The sequence below is a fragment of the Oreochromis aureus genome, linkage group 23 (assembly GCF_013358895.1).
Source record: "Oreochromis aureus strain Israel breed Guangdong linkage group 23, ZZ_aureus, whole genome shotgun sequence".
NCBI lineage: Eukaryota > Metazoa > Chordata > Actinopteri > Cichliformes > Cichlidae > Oreochromis > Oreochromis aureus.
In genome coordinates, this window is record NC_052963.1 from 45,177,747 (window position 1) to 45,193,455 (window position 15,709).

Consider the following 15,709-nt stretch of genomic DNA (forward strand, 5'->3'; position numbering starts at 1 on the left):
TTTTGTGTTTAGCGAGGACAATAAAACATCATCTGGGCCTTACCAGGTTAGTACCAGGCAACAGGACTGAAAACCCAAATTAGAGGATAAGAGCAACAATAACAACGAAGAAAACAGGACAGTCTGTCAGGGAACTCGCAAAGTGATTTGGGAATGAGGAAGAGGTGCTCATCTCTTCCTCATTCCCAAAGAGTGGGTGTGGGAGTTGGGTGAATGGGAAAGTTACCCCAAAATCCCGCTGAGGTGTTAGTTTGACCGAAGGCTTTCCTGGAGGCAATAACGACATCTTCAGCAACAGAACAGCTTGTGTCAAAAACACCTCTGCTGAAAATGTAAATGCATGTAAAGCACTCGCACAGCAAATACTTTAAATACAAGTTTCTGTTTGTAGTATTTTGATGTCAAAGTTGGAGTATTTTTAAGCTCTTTCACAACAGACTTTATTAAGTGTGTTTTGGGGGCTTTCCTGCACAGCCTGGTGAGAAATTGCACTTCCCAGTAAATGTCAGGCTGACCTCGACCACTGATATGTCATTCTCTCTCATCTCTCCACCTGCGTCTCCTCCGCCTGTGCCGTGCTCACGTCTCCCTGCGTACTTTTACGCTCTACCCTGTTTCTGTCTTCATCTGTCTCACATCACCGCACAACAAGAAGGGAAATGTTAAAGCTAAATAAAACTTCAAAGGATGAGTGAGAAGGTTGGAAGAAGCTTTGACCTCAAACAGAGTGGAGTGTTTTTGAAATGCAGAGACTCAGAGATCTTCGGGTTAAATCCTTACCAGTGCTGATAGCTGAGCACATAAAGACTAACTGCACTCCTGCCACCATATCAAATATTCAGAGCAACTGAAACAGGCAGGTGATCATAGCTCACGGCTCAAAGATGCCATCAAACATTACCTTGCAGTGGAATATTGAGGTGAAGGAGGTTATACTGCATGTCCAGTATTCGTCAGACGCTTGATATTTTTCCTGAATTCCCATTTCCAACAAGAAGATTATAAACAAAGTTGAAATGTTTTTTTCCCACGGACAAATCTGGAGTCAGCAGGAAAAGAAGTGTGTAAGAATGTTCCTCAAATGGAAACACAGGTGAGTTTGTTCCAAAGAGAAGCCTCAGGAGCTGTAAATGCAACGTGGAAGTAACAACAACTTCCTCCTGACGCCGGCTCTACGGACTCGCCCGTTAAAATATCTTTAAAGTGTTAAAAAGCAAACAACATACAGTTTTCACCTCCACAGAAAGTTTCTGCCTGTGTAACAACTCTTTACTCTTTCCTGTGTGTGCTATCGGACCCTTTGGAGTATTTTTTATAAATGTTCTGACTAATATCATGGCTCACTGTTTGAGCCAGACGATCCAGCTAGCTTGTACTTCAGCTTTGGTGAGGTATCTAATAGCTTTATGTTTTACGTGGCACCGAGGAGCAAATACACATACAGCTGAGATCAGAAGTTTATCTCCATAAACATGTTCTTGCTGAGTTTATTGTCTCACTCGATTGGGAAAAAAGTCCATTTTGTAAATTTTGGTAATTGCAAGTGTCCGAAAGGAGGATTATCCAGGATATGACCTCGTTGCCACGCCCAGTTTCCAAACACCATGTTCCAAAAACGAGTCCCAAATCCGTGGGTGGTAGCTATGTCCAACTTCATGCTGATAAGTGTTCGTGCACTGGACTCTTTAACCTGAAGAAAGCGCCTTTCTGACTGAGTTTGGCGGAATTACTGGTTAACATAACCTTCTTGCTGTCAGTTTGGGCTCCAAAAAGCCAAAATGTTAATATTCAGGATATTCAGGCTTCACAAACCAACAGGTGAAGTCGTGGTGGCCACATCCATCTTTTCTATACAGTCTATGGGCAGTATTCAATGTTTTTGTGACTCTACTTTTGCCACTACAAAAGCCATTTTGGGGGTTATTTGATAGCACTCTGGCTAAAATGTAACCTTAGAATTTGGACTTGTGTGCCGTATGCATTGGGAGCATTGCAGGGAGGTGTGACCTTTGGGCGTAATCAGGGTGCATTTTGTTTCAGACAAATAAGTGAATTTCACAATCACTGTGTCACAGAAAAAAGTTGCCTAACATGTCAGTATTTAATGAATGCAGCGACATGTCGTAACAGCGTGTTCCTCAGCCTGCACGCTTGGTCCAAGTGCTCATTTTTGCACACTCTGAATATTTATGTCCTAATTTGAGCTATTTTTCTCTAATGTTTTCAAACTGAGGTTTATTTATAGTTGAGCAGACACACTATACTCCCATGCAGGCGGCCTCTTTCAGGCATGCGAGCACGCTGCCATTGCATTACAATAATTCCAGCTTGCGTAAGTCTGCAGCCGCAGTTTGTTTGTTGACTCCCAGACCTCTCGCTGAACTTTTACACTCATCCTACTTCCCTGATCCCCAACTTCCTCACGTCTCTTTCTCTCCTTGTGAGAAACATAAACAAACAGTGTTTTTATTATAGTCATTCTTGGAAGTTTCAAGACACCCCTCCCCCCTGATCCGTACCGTGGTCCCTCCCCGCTCCCAGTGTGCGGCGTGCTGGCCCTGGGGGTCATAGAGCAGCGCTGTGGTCAGTCAGGCCTGAGTCGCAGGATGTTGAAGTATGTTGCCTCCGGGCTGTGTCTACAAATAGGACCTGAGAAAAGTGAACAGTTAAAGCCTCGATGCCTGGCTTCACCACTTCTGTGGGTCAGAGAATAACAGACCCCCCCACCCCACACCCACCCACGCACAAACCTCTCCGTCAAACGTGAGCTCAGGGACAGCACTTAGGCTTCATTCCTCAATGTCAGTAACAACAGTAAAAGGCAAACTGGAGAAACTAATCAAAGATTTTGGCCAGTTGTTTGGTGATTGTGTTTCTTCTGACTCTGTTTGTGGAACAGAGTTCATGGAGGAAGTAGCTTTGCAGCCGCTGGGCCCATGTTACAATCAAGAGTAGCAGTTAGTCTCCCGCTCCCCTGTAATTGATGCTGTCGTGAACGCTGCAATCTGTCTTTGATCCTCACAGAAGTACAAGTTCTCACCTTCGATGTGGCGTTTGCAACGTCCAAGATGGGTGGTGTGCACTGGGTCTGTTTCCTCTGTAAACACTAATACAATGCTGCTGCATTTATCCCATAACCATGCCTCTGTCACTCAGGAAGCAATTAAGTGTTTCCCCTTTCTCTCATTTGGACGCGATCGTGTGAGAGAAAACTCCCACCGTGCTCAGACCTGCATACGCCCGCCAGCTTTGTTTTTGTAAATACATTTCAAGGAAAACTTGAAACTTGACTTTTTGTATTATTGTTATTATAGTTTTTTCACAACACATCTCTGCAGTGCACAGTGCAGTTTGCTGTCAGGAGCATTTGTAGTTTTATTAGAGGATTTTAAAAGAACTTCTTAACGTCCTACTCAGGTCATGGATCAGGAAAACACACTGATTAAAATGCTTTTTAATAAATATTTAGAGCTTTGTCAGTGTTATTACTGCTGCATGAAGTGATTAAAAGAAAACAGAAAACTGCTGCCACGTGAGAGCAGCTGCCCATAGACTGTACATGGAAGATGGCCACAGGTAGCCCATTGGTTTTAGTCTCTGTGTTCTGAAAACTGAAAGCTAGCACTGTGGGTGCTGCTATGTTGGTCTTTTAGAACCACTATTTTTGAATAAGAGGGTGGAGTTATCGCCTACCGCAAGCTGCCTATGTAGCCTGCATGATTCCAGTTCACAGACATATATAACAGACATGTAAGGGGGGAGAGCCCCTTGCTGTCATAGCAACCCATCCAAAGCCTGGGGAGAGTGTATAACACAGAGCTCTCAGACAGACACATGGGGAGAGAAGTCAAGAGACAGCTCTCAGATGGACTGGCCAAGATAGACCTGAGCCAGCTCCCTGGCAAGTATAAGTTATGGAGCTACAAGTTCATCCTCGTTCAAAGAGTGATGTGGCATCTGAAGATGAGCAACTTCCCCCTCTCTGTAGTACAGAAGATGGGCTGTTACATCCAGAAGTGTCTGGGGCTGCCGAGATGTTTCTCTGACGTTGGTCTGGAGCGTAGGGAAACCACAGACCAGTTGGTAAGAGCATCTAGCAGCCAGGTATGAACAGGGAGGAAATGGAAAGCTGAGGAAGTGGTTGACCAAGCAATCAGTAGTCGTCAGCCCCGGGAGGTAGTCGGAAGAGTCCAAAGAGTACCCAACCAGTGGTTGCAGTTCAGTCAATTGAATTAGAGGATATATTGGTGCACCTATCACCCAAACCAAAAAATCAACGACTGAACAGATGTTACAAAGAGATATTTTAAATTATCCAGAAATAACACATTATAAAGTTTTTAAGTTGGTTTAGCTGTCTGTCTGTGGGGACTGACTTTTGGAGTCTCAACCCTGGAGTCTGGGACTTGGTACTTCCTGAAATACCACAGGTGTGCTGCTTAAGACGTCAGTCACACAGGACTAGACTGGTCTGCGGACCCTTGGGAATCTCTGGTTGTGAGGGGGAAACTGATTTGTGAGTGGCTACTGGCAGTCATGGACTGAAATTGGTTGCAAAGAATGTGCTCCACCAAAAACCTCTTTATCATTGGTTTGGCTGCTTGGAGCGTGCTGGTGGCCACAGATAATGCCGACTTGTCTGCAAACATTCACCAACTAAGTGAGAACTTGGAAAAAGTGCTACACAAACCGGAAACAGAATGTTCACTTTGAAAGTAAAAGTTGTCCCTTGGCGCTGAAATGTACTTCAAAAAGCTTTTACTTTGAAGGCACATGGTCTATATTTCCAGTTTGTGTGACACACTTCACAGTTTCTCAACTGCTCAGCAAGTAGTTGGTGCAGGTTGGCAGACAAGTCAACATCTTCCTAACTACTAACTAACTTTAGGCAGTGGTGTCAGTCTGGTTGTACACCTTGTTGTGACCAGTTTCACCTAATGATTGCCAGCAACCTCTAGCAACCAGTCAGTCAAGGAGTACACATTTTTCCCTGGTGACCAATGAAATGCTGGAAAAGCTGAAAAGATGCTGGACATGGAAATTTAATTCCTACCCCAATAATCAGGGACTTGTTGTATTTTCTAACGCCATATATACTCTTATAGTAGTGGATGCTCATACATAACAATGGCTAAAGTTTTGTATGATAAGGTCGGTGTATGTCTTTAGTAAAGCTCAGATGTCAAACTGCTCCAAACACACAAACTCAGAGGTTTTGTGTACTCTTAGATGTCACAGAGAATAGATGTCCTTAACATGGTCACTTCCAGCACAGCCATGTCCATATCTCCTGTTTGTACAAAGCAACCAATCACAAAGAAGGAAGGAAGAGGAACGAAAAATGGTGGTTGCACCAAGGCTCAATATAAGGTAAATAAGGATTTTTTTAAACTGTGAATCATCCGAAGCTACTTGGTGCTGGAAATGAGCACAATGTGTTCATTTTTTTAGTTTGAGATTCCTTTCTGCAAATAAACACCAGCTTCAATTTGCGTTTGCATGCTAAGACATTTGTTTAAGACCTTGAAGTGCTGGATCTGTCCATTTAGCGAGGAGACAGTGGGTCATTGTCAGGTCCCCACGTCACTGGAATCCTGGGAATTTTTATCACCGCTCTGATCTGCACTCACAAGTCTCCACACTGTTAATTTCAAATGCAGTTGAGGAAAGAGGCTGAGGGGGGGAAATGACAGAAATAACTTTTGATCACTGGACTTAATGCAATGAAAAAACTTGCTATTTATTTAATGAAAATCAATTCAATTCAGTTTTAATTATACAGCACCAAATCACAACAGCAGTCACCTCAAGGAGCTTTGTATTATAAGGAAAAGACCCTACAACAGGGGTCGGCAACCCGCGGCTCCAGAGCCGCATGCGGCTCTTTAGTCCTTATACTGCGGCTCCGCCTGGTTTGGGAAAATAAATTAGAAGTATTTAGCTGAAGTGTATTTTATTTATGTTAGTTCTTTTTAACTCGTAGTTCTAAATTGGAAGATTATTGTGATATTGAAATATAAAAATAAAATGATATTCTATTATTTTTCATCGCTCAAAATAAGAGTCACACTCGCGGAAGCGGTGTACCCATGAAACGCCGTGCATTTATTGAGACTTTCAACCCCAGGTAGGCCAATTACAGATCTTCGGATCCACATTATGTCAGCAGCTGTTCTCCACCGTGAACTATGTTAAAGACAAACACCGTGAGTAAACTGACTTCGTATAGCCCCGATTTGCGGACTCTGTGCGCAGAGGTTCAGGAGCAGAAGTCTCATTGTAAACAAATCACGGCAGACCCGACGATGTTTCCATGAGCATGCTTTTGAGCATCTCTTTATTGAGCACTTTTCACACACGGTTGCTGTACGCATACAGCCGGCTGTAGCTTTTCAGCTCACAGCCCGACATACACCACCAACACAGCACAGATAGCGCAGACGTAAAGGCAGCGAGGCGTGATTGCGGGTGTCGCTCAGGTGCGTCCGCCTCCCCTGCAGCGGCGCTGCAAACCACGCCCGCCGCGACGATTAACCAGGTAAAATACATATTTAGGCAGAATTTTGCAAATATCTATTTTCATTTTCAGCAGCATAGTGCTTTTTTTTCCAATTATTTTTAAGAGTCAGGTCAAGGCTCCAACAGCCCAAAGGAGATATGGGTGGCGGCTGACAACAGTTTTTGTTTGCTACATGGATCATTTTAGTTCAGCTGGGTGTCTTTGCTTTTGTTATATTTCTTTAAGAGTTCAAAATGTGTTAATTACGTAAATAAAATGTAATTTTCTCTATAGCACTTCATGGATTTCATAAGCAGCACACCTTAGTTGTTCACACAAAGCATAAAGATAAAAAACAATATATACAGTGTTATCTTCATTTTAGATGTCAAAAAGTATTTGCGGCTCCCAGCGTTTTCTTTTGCGTGGAAACTGGGTCCAAGTGGCTCTTTGGGTGTAAAAGGTTGCTGACCCCTGCCCTACAATAATACAGGGAAACCCCCAACAACAGCCTCTGAGCAAGCATTTGGTGACAGTGGGAAGGAAAAACTCCCTTTTCTGAAGAACAGGAACAGGATGAAATGTCTGGTAGAACCGGGTTCAAGGAGACAGTAGCTGTGTCCAAATTCATAGGCTGCATCCTCCTGAGGACCCGGCCTTTGCGGTCTACGTGGGTCGGGTAGGCTGGAAGGGCGAGACTGTGAAATGGGATGGTCTAGCCTTCAGATTTGTGTCACCGCTGTCTCGGTGGAGTTTGATAAACTCAGCCGTCTGCTCCTTGCTATCTAAAATATAACAGGACACTGGAGTAAACTCTCGACCGTCTCACACTTCTGTTTAATCAGTTCTCTGTTTGACGTTTATTCAGCTGTGTGAAAACTAGAACTTTAATCTCAGCCAAACCGATTTACTCAGGAACAAATAAAACACTGAAAAAAGCCAAACAATAACATTTTTAAGTTATCTAAGTGACTTATGTATCATGTTTAACCAGAGTAGGCAAAGAAAACGATGTGCCGGGAATTCATAAGTGACATAATCCTACGGTGGCCCTGAGAGGCCAAACGGACTGCAACTTAAGAAAACACCAGCAATAAGAAAAACGCTGCAAAAGCACACAAAACACAACAGAAATAGGAAAAAAACAAAAACAAAACAGATTTCCAAAAGCACAAGGGAAGTGTTTCTGGGGAGACAATAACCTGACGGACCAGTTGCAGGAACCAAAACATGCTGGGTAAGTGTGTTTTAATCTCATGATTCATATAATACTGGTGATGGATTTTTAGGCTAATAGTCAGGCTAACATACTTACCTCTCATCTTTTGTTTCCTCACAAAGCCGATGGATCCTCCACTTCTATCAAGTGTCTCCCAGAGCAATTCTTAGCATGTTTGGGTTCCTGCAACTGGTCCGTCAGGTTATTGTCTCCCCAGAAACACTTCCCTTGTGCTTTTGGAAATCTGTTTTTTTTTTTTTTTTTTTCCTATTTCTGTTGTGTTTTGTGTGCTTTTGCAGCGTTTTTCTTATTGCTGGTGTTTTCTTAAGTTGCAGTCCGTTTGGCCTCTCAGGGCCACTGTAGGTAATCGGCCTACAAATGTGGCCTCAGGAGGATGCGGCCTATGAATTTTGACACAGCTAGTGTGTGAAAAACCCACTGCACCCTTACTGCAACCAGGTGCTGTTCATCAAATGCACTTTATTAACCAATTATCAGCAAGTGTGAGGTTCTCTATAAAAATTGAGGGTTTGGCAGTTTGTCAGGTGTTTGTTAACATAAAGCCAAGGAAGAAAGACATCAGCACGGACCCTGGTGGGAAGCGTTATTAACCCCTTTCCAAACAATTTGAAGTCCATCATTGTACTGTGTGAAAGAGAAGAGCTACACCTCAGATATCTGCTGAAAACAAAACAGCATATCAACACAAACACCTCACAGCAGCTGTCAAGCACTCTGGTGAAGGGGTGATGATTTGGGCTTGTTTTTCAGCCACAGGACCAGGACCTGGATATTTTGGAGTCACTGAGTCAACCATGAACTGCTCTGTGTGCCAAAGTATTCTGGAGTCAAATGGAGGAAAGGGAAAAGAGTCAAGGTGCTTCAAAGACCCAGTTAAAGTCCAGGACCTTCAGAGGGCTGTGCATAAACAAATGTCTGCGAGCTTCATTAAAAGAAGAGCGAGCCAAAATTTGTCCACTGATGAAGTCAAACAGAAAACAGTGAAGTTTTTGCTGCTAATGTGGTTCTAATACTGACTGAATCCTGGGGTGTACATGGTTTTTCGCATGAGTGCATAGAGTCCTGTGTAAACCTTCATTTTCACATGACCGTCTCATTTTCTTTTTCATCACAGACAACTCTCCTCTTCACCTCTTCGTGCCTCTTCCGACTATCTCAACTCTTTCCGGAGGAAACGTTTCCAAGAACTGAGCTTGCTTGCATATTCACACGTGGCAAGGAAGTAACAAAACAACACTGTCCACGTATTCCCAGTGTGAGAGGAAGTACATGGCCATACGTTGATGTTGTGCAGCACATACTAGTTTCCTGCAGCCAACACACATTTTCCCCTCGAGCCCATGCTGCTCAGGGACCTGTAACTCTGAACTGACCTTGACTGTACTATGCATTTTCTCTGCCTCTTACGCTGGATGTGCTGCTCTTAATGTCACTGTGACAATACCTGGATAAAGCTGTCGCTCACACATCCTCTAAGGAAAGGCATCGAGGCGCTGTTCCCCAGTTCCTTATCTATGTTAAAACAAATCGTTTAACTCTGTGCACTGCTGAACTGCCCATCAGTGTGAGACCGTTTTTTCCCTTTGCTCTTGTGAGTAGGAGGAGGGAGCGAAGAGACAAGTACAAAGAAGAGAGATGAAGGGGCAAAAGAAAGAAACGGAAGACAAAAAAATTCATTCAGTCTTGGCAGTATGACAGGAAAGAGCAGGTGATAAGAGCTGGAATGGGGAATTGCAGAGGAGTGGACAGCAGAAGTGACCTTGACAGTCTAATCTGTTTATAGATAAGTGTGTTGTGATCCATGTGTGGGAAAACAAGGCGCTCTGGAACAAGCGCGTGACCCAGGGTTAAGTATCTGACACACAGATGGGCCTCTATAGACACAGGAACATGCAACACACGATGGAGCAGGTTATAATAAGAGTGGAGGCCGGGTGACACTGCGTCAGAGACAGAGCTGTGTGAAACAGGAAGTAAAGTCTTTGCTTTAGAAAATAAAACTCTTCTTTTCTTACCTCCAGAGCGATTTGACAATTCACTTGTTCAGCATGACATGTTGAGCAATGGGAGGTTGGGACTAATTTCATCCAAAATATCCCGATCCCGGAGAACCTACTGAAGCCGGAATAACCACAAAGACAGTTATGGGTGTGATAGTGTCACAACTCTGGAAGATGCAGTCGCTAAACCTTACCAGTGTGAATCCAGTCTAACGCACGAGTACTAAATAAAGGGTGTATTTGTGACTTCCCATATAAAGTATCTTCACTCTTACCAACCGCAGCAGCATAGCAGACATTGTTTTCAGCTTGTGAGTCTTCGTGTGTGTCATCATGGCAAAATGTGGCGCTAATGTACGCGTTGGTCTGCGGACAGATTTTGGCATCGGGTTGGTGTCACAACTGTGCGAGCTACAGTGACGACACTTCGCGGGTATGTAGCTGACACCACAATCTAGGCTTAATTTAACAAATGGTGTAATCTCATTCGGGTCCAAGAAGGTCTCCAGTTACCATGTTGTAAACCGACGTCCATCATAAATTTGGCAAATGTTCGGACTGAAGCACAGCCGAGGGTGATGGGAATGGTTTTGTAGGTTATACACCCAGACATTGGACTAATTACATTTTCAGCCTCACGATGGCACCAATAAGAGGTGATCGAGGTCAGTATCGATTCTGAGCAAAACATAAATGAATGAGAAGTTTACAGTCACAAAAGTCAGGATCTATTCAAAGTACAGCAAAGATATTTCAGTCTGGACAAAAGCGGTTGGCCATTCAACCCAGTGATAACTCCATGTTAACCTCTGGAGATTTGCTTAACCTGTACAGGTCTGTGCCTCCCCGGCAATCACTGACCCACCACCGAGTCAGTGATTCTGAACAGGCAGCACGACGTCCTCAGATCTGTCACGTGGGCTTTGGGTGAACCTGCTCTCATCTGTGGAAAGCCCACGGTGCCAGTGGTGGACCTGCCACTTCTGGCATTATATGGCAAATGCCCATCAGGGTCCACAGTGCTTGGCAGTGAGCACAGGGCCCACTAGTTTCTGATTGTTTGGTCAGAGACATTCACACGCTGGAGATCATTTGTTAGGACTGGCAGTGGTCATCCTCTTCCTTTTTGCACAAAGGAGCAGATACAGGTCCTGCTGATGGATTAGCTCTCCTGTCCAGCTCTTCTAGAGGACCTGCCTGTCTCCTGGAATCTTCTCCATGCTCTTCAGACTGTGCTGGGAAACCTTCTGCCATTCTGGAGAAGTTGGACTACCTGCGCAACCTCTGTAGTGTAGAGCTGATTATGTATTCTCCAATATGAGTGTAACAACAACACAGCTCATTGTTTTTGCATGCTGAGTACAGCTGAACCTCAGTTACTTCACTTGTGTTATGAAACAAATGGAAATCCACTCGTTTGATGCACATCTGTTCTGCAGATGCATGAAAACCCACCGCATCCTATTTGAACTGATAATGTGCATGCACGGTATCAGGCATATATTATGTTGTATTTACTTTTGGAAGCACTCTCTCCGCATCGCGGGAGTTTTCTCCAGTGAAGTGGACATAAGAGGAAAAGGTGTGCACCATTTGGCTTGAATTATAGTAAACTGTGTGTGATTATGCTGTGTTTGTGTGAAAAGACATGTGAATCAGATGGTGAGAAATCCTGCTGTTTGTCCGTTTTGCCTTGGTTGCAAGCTGCAAGGCCTGAAAAACTAAACAATCCAAATAAATAACTAGTGCAGGGAGCCATTCGAAGACGATTCTCTAGGAACACTTTGTCCATTTAAGCTCATGACCCCTCTCCTTTGCGGTCACAGCCTATCTCACACGCACACCCAGATGCCCTTTTGCATAAACACTCTGACACGCAGAGGCTGAATGGAGGCTTATGCTTCCTGGCTCCTTATGTAGCCAATCACTGAGCCCTCCACGCCAACAAAAAGAAAGAGACGCTCTCCATTCAAACATATTAATCCCCCTGTTTACAGGCTGCAGGAAGTTTGTTTTGCCTTCTTCATCTGCATCTGTGACTAAATGAGCGGGTGAGAGAGAGAGGGGGAGGGGGCAATCAAATGTGAGCAATCAAGTGTTTGTGTCAGTGTCATGAAATTTGGTGTCTTGTTCACTGACTCACAGTAGGCAGTCCAGTTCAGTTTTTCATTGTCACTGCACTCTCATACATCATGGTGTCATAGATAAACAAGATTTGGGGAAATTAGTAAGAAAGGGGACTATAAGTATAGTGCGGGACGTTTTCCAGTCGTCCATTATCAGTCGTGTTTCTGTCATCACCCCTAATCAATTGCGACAGATGGCCCCGCCCCTCAGGAGCCTGGTTCTACTGGAGGTTTCTTCCTGTGAAAAGGGAGTTTTTCCTTTCCACTGTCCTCAAGTGCTGGTTGAAAGGGGGTCATTTGATTGTTGAGGTTTCTCTGTGTTATTGTAGGGTCTGCCTTACAATATAAAGCCCCTTGAGGCGACTGTGGTTGTGATTTGGTGCTGTATAATTAAAACTGACCTGAGTCCTGTGTGTAAAATGTACCTTGAACCACTGTTGTGCAATTTGAGCCCAGTGAATTGTGGTATTGTCAACTTCAAATATGGCCATGCCATCAGGGGGAAAAACATCAGTTGATAGAAAAACCTGCCCATTCAGTGTTTTCAGGCGGTCAGCTGGCCTCAGTTTTTGGAAACATAATGTTGCTGAACCTAAACAGACCAATCTGCTTCCACAAGCTTGTACAGTCGGCACTCGGCCACAAAACCTTTTTCCATTGTTTCCATTGAAAACTGAAGATTTTTCCAATAAGTGTCACTGATAAGTGGTTTTCTTAAGGCTACACAGCTGTTTAGTCCCAGCTCCTTGATGTATTGTGTGTGTGGAAATGGTTTTACTATCAAACATGGCCGTGAGTTCTGCTGTTGAGTTTCTGTGATTTCTCTAATGACAATCACTCAAAACTTTATTCTGACCACAATTATTCCCTGAACCTGTGGTTCATCACCATCGTTCAGGTGTTAGTAATGAGTTGGATAGTTCTTAGCCCATTTTAGTTGTTAAATCATCACAGTTGTTTTCTTTGCTTGACTCAGGTCAATAATTTGCCCCATCTGAAGCTGTTTTTGTCCACGACCATGTCTTCCAACATGGTTGTTTGAGAAACTATTCACTGCATCAGTTAGAGTTACATAACACAGCTGAAACACATTAATGAATGCATTAATTATCCAATGCAAGGCCCTTATTTGTTTGTTTAGTTAAATCCAGGCAGTGGCTTTGAAAACTGCAGCAATTTTTCCTCCAGTTTTCAAACACTCGTAGATTTTTGTAAGAAAAAAAGAAAAAGAAAAAAAAAAGACATTTTATGGGATTATTATTATTTTTAATTCCAGTATGTCATCCAACAAAAGATTGTTGTGCACAGAACGGCCTCTGTGCTATTTTTCTTTTTCTTTGTAAGTTGTTTATTCGATATACGATAGATTCACAGTTTCCTGTTGGACATCGTGCTGATAGACGGTGCGATTTGGACGGAGAGGCTACGTGTCTGACAAAGAGGAGGCGAGCTTGAAATGTCGCAGTTTCCAGAGTGAGTTCTTGCATTTGCCAAAGGCTTGTTTTTGTCCTTCTTTGTAGTTATTTTACACAGAGAGTCATCTTTTTTGTAAGCATATGGTGAGCAAGGTATCGTTGCACAAAACCAGAATGTCCACTGCTAGGTACAAATTAGTCTGCAACCCCTTTCCAACTGGCTTATCGAATGAAAAGCTTTGCAGGAGTCTTTGGCAAACCGGAGCTCTGGCCTTCGTGCTGAACTTCGGCACAGACGCCTCCTGCTTTAGGACATTTCTGTTTTGGGTTTTACAAAGAAGACTCTGTCTGGCTGAAAATAACACTTGACTCGTTTATACTTCAGATACTGTTTTAGAACCTGAGTGAACAAAACAGACCTTGATAAAAAAAAAAAAGAAAGAAAGAAAGAAAGGAAATTCTTATCTTTTGTTGTGGCAACACTGACAGTTTTATATGTGGATATGGGAGCCGGTGTTCCAGAGGAAGAAATACAATAAAATAAAGAAGGAGGCCATCCGAAGGCTTGAAGAATAGTGTTTCTGATGCAGTGAGAGTAGAGGTTCAGCCATGTCTGCACGTCATCCAGTCTGAATGACAGGTGGAAACTCAATTTTGCCCTGACGTGATAAAAAGAGAAATGTCAATCCATTCACGACAGGCGCTACTGCTTCACAATATCTCAGTGGAGAACACTGACTTTGTGAGCGAGAGCTGAGAAAATAAGGTGTGGAGGAATTTCAAAAGCTCGGGAAAAAGCCTTACGACCTTAGAAGTGTGTTACGTTCATCAGATGTAGCACAAAGCTCCGCTCACTTGGCCTCTCGGGTCAGATTTAATCCTATTTGTTCACAACGTCGTGTCCCTTTGTCCTTGTTTGACATTTGGAGTGAGTGAATTGGCGGTTATTTTTGGTGCCACCTACTGAAATGAATTCGTAGTACAGAGCAGGAGCTGCATGTGTAGACTCATCTAACAGCACTCTAGGTAGGTTAGTGGGATAAAAAGCCATTCACTCAACCTATTCTACTCCCACTGAAAGAGAAAATAAACTGGCGCTATGCACAGCACCTGAGAGCAAGTGGGACAAGTGTGAGGAGAGGAGGCATGTGTGTGCCTCCAGCTGGCGTCAGACAGCGTGACTACCACAAAGAGATCTGTTTGGAGTAGATTCCACAAACTTAGTCCTTCAGACCTGTGACATTTAATCTCACTAAGACCTCATTTACTCTGTTCACCGGGTAACAACATTCCTAAGATTAACAACAAGCCCGCGCCACAAGCCTTTAGTGGAGCAGAGCAGCATGTACCCATCCAAGCACACAAACTGCACCTCTGTGTGATAAATAAGAAGCCGTTGTTCTGCTCTATACAAATATCAGCCTCGGCTTCAGGTGGAAAAAAACTGTGGTAGAAGTCGGCTATCCCGTAGGGGGAAAAAGAAAAAACAAAAGAACTTCCAGGTATTGTGTGAGGATAAGCCTCGTCAATAGCGCTGGTTTCATTATAAGGATATTTGCTATGCAAATCTGAGGGAACAATGTGTACCTTTCTTACTGCAGGTATGTTCTGGTTGCCAAAACCTGGGCAGTGTGTAATGTTTACACTCCTCGGTGACGCTGACCGACTTTGTTTAGCCCACAGTGTCAATGGTGTATGACAATGGGACCAATGTTCCCATCAGGCACTTGCGTATGATCCTGTTGTGTGATGTCTTTAAGTGTTGGTCCATCTCAAATAATCAAATATAAATATGATTGTTTGCTTGAGCAGTGGCTTTAATGAGTGTGGTGGAGTGGTTCTTTATCATCTCTGTCAGAGTGGTATGGGTGTTATAATAAGCGCCTGATTGGCTCATCACGTACAGTGTATTATTGGTGGCCACTTCTTTAGGTACACGTTCTCCGGACCACCCTTTGTCTTCGGGATTGCCTTCAACGAGTTGCTGGAAATGTTCCTCAGAGATTTTGTCCATCCTGCTGAGGTCTGTCAGCTGTACATCCACAGTGGGAATTTCCACCACATCCTGCTCTACTGGATTGATATCTGGTGACTGTGGAAGTCTTTTGAGTACAGTCATGTTCAAGAAAACAGTTTGAAATTATTTGAACTTGATGAACTGACATGTCATCTTATCCTATTAGAAGCACAACCAGATGATGGGTATATTGTGGTCAGAAAGAGATGGACCTGGTCACCAACTATACTCTGGTAGGATGTGGTGTTTAAATTATGCTCAGAGATCCAAAGTGTGCCCAGAAATGATCTCCCACACCATTACACGAACACAACAAGCCTGAACTAATGATTGAAGGCAGGACGAATCCAAGTTTTAATGTTGCTCACTCCAAATTCCCACACTGCCATCCAAATGTCGCAGCAGACTCATC